General features: G+C 41.3%; 1 non-coding gene across 1 annotated transcript; it reads left to right on the top strand.

Annotated features, from left to right (window-relative positions):
* The first annotated feature begins 996 nt into the window (after positions 1 to 996).
* LOC148574510 (small nucleolar RNA R71) lies at positions 997 to 1,100 on the top strand. Its single transcript, XR_015906578.1, has one exon. It is a non-coding gene; the product is annotated as a small nucleolar RNA R71 (small nucleolar RNA).
* Positions 1,101 to 1,468: the final 368 nt, after the last annotated feature.

Here is a 1,468-nt window from a genome sequence, read left to right as displayed (position 1 = left end):
GGACTTAGATTTGGGCCAAAAAGGGCTTCAGAAATCGCTGGGAGCATTTTCTGTAATTTCTGGTGCGTGGCCTCTGACACGCGTCCGCGTGGGTCATGGGGTCACGTCATTTGGAGTTTTCCTTATCACGCGTTCGCTTCGGTCAAGCGCCCGCGTCATCTGCGTTTTGCTCGTGGCGCGCGATCACGTCATTCACGCGTTCGCGTTGTTGCCTTTTCGCGCTAGGCATGCGGCCACGTTGTCCATGCATTCGCGTCGCTGCCAGCTTCTTCAAAAACTCCATTTTGTGCTTTCCTTCCATTTTTGTATGTTCCCTTTCCATCCTTTAAGTCATTCCTGCCTTAGAAGATCTGAAACTACTCAACACACAAATCATGGCATCGAATGGTAATAAAAGGGTAATTAAAATAATTATTTTTAAAGCATAGGAAACATGTTTTTCACATACATCACATAATAAGGAAGGGAAAGTAAAACCATGCAATTAACATGAATAAGTGAGTGAAGGATTGAATAAATCACTTAAATTGAGCACAAAATATATCATAAAATATGGGTTTATCATTCCTCCATGAAGGATTGTAGGTGTTTCCATAGGATTCTCCCATGTAATTCACCTCTTCCATTCCAGGGTTCTCAGGGTCATAGGCTTCTTCTTCAGAGTAAGCCTCTTTAGTACTTCCTGATGCAACTTGCATTCCAGATAGACTCTGAGAAATCATATTGACTTGCTGATTCAATATTTTGTTCTGAGCCAATACTGCATTCATAGTATCAATCTCAAGAACTCCTTTCTTCTGAGTTGTCCCATTATTTACAGGATTCCTTTCAGAAGTGTACATGAACTGGTTATTTGCAACCATTTCAATGAGTTTCTGGGCTTTTGCAGGCGTCTTCTTCAAATGAAGAGATCCACCAGCAGAGTGATCCAATGACATCTTGGACAATTTAGACAGACCATCATAGAATATACATATGATGCTCCATTCTGAAAACATGTCAGAAGGACATCTTCTGATCAATTGCTTGTATCTTTCCCATGCTTCATAGAGGGATTCACCTTCCTTCTGTCTAAAAGTTTGGACTTCCACTCTAAGCTTGCTCAACTTTTGAGGTGGAAAGAATTTGGCCAAGAAAGCATTGACCAACTTTTTCCAAGAGTTCAGGCTATCTTTAGGCTGTGAGTCCAACCATGTCCTAGCTCTGTCTCTTACAGCAAAGGGAAAAAGCATAAGTCTGTAGACCTCAGGATTAACCCCATTGGTCTTAACAGTGTCACATATTTACAAGAATTCAGCTAAGAACTGATGAGGATTTTCCAATGAAAGTCCATGAAACTTGCAATTCTGCTGCATCAGAGAAACTAATTGAGGCTTAAGCTCAAAGTTGTTTGCTCCAATTGCAGGAATTGAGATGCTCCTTCCATAGAAGTTAGAAGAGGGTGCAATAAAGTCACCAAGCATCTTCC

This window comes from Arachis ipaensis, chromosome B2, assembly GCF_059453495.1.
Source record: "Arachis ipaensis isolate K30076 ecotype BB chromosome B2, ASM5945349v1, whole genome shotgun sequence".
Lineage (NCBI taxonomy): Eukaryota > Viridiplantae > Streptophyta > Magnoliopsida > Fabales > Fabaceae > Arachis > Arachis ipaensis.
The sequence above is the reverse complement of the archived record's forward strand: the minus strand, read 5'-3'. Positions and strand labels throughout refer to the sequence as shown.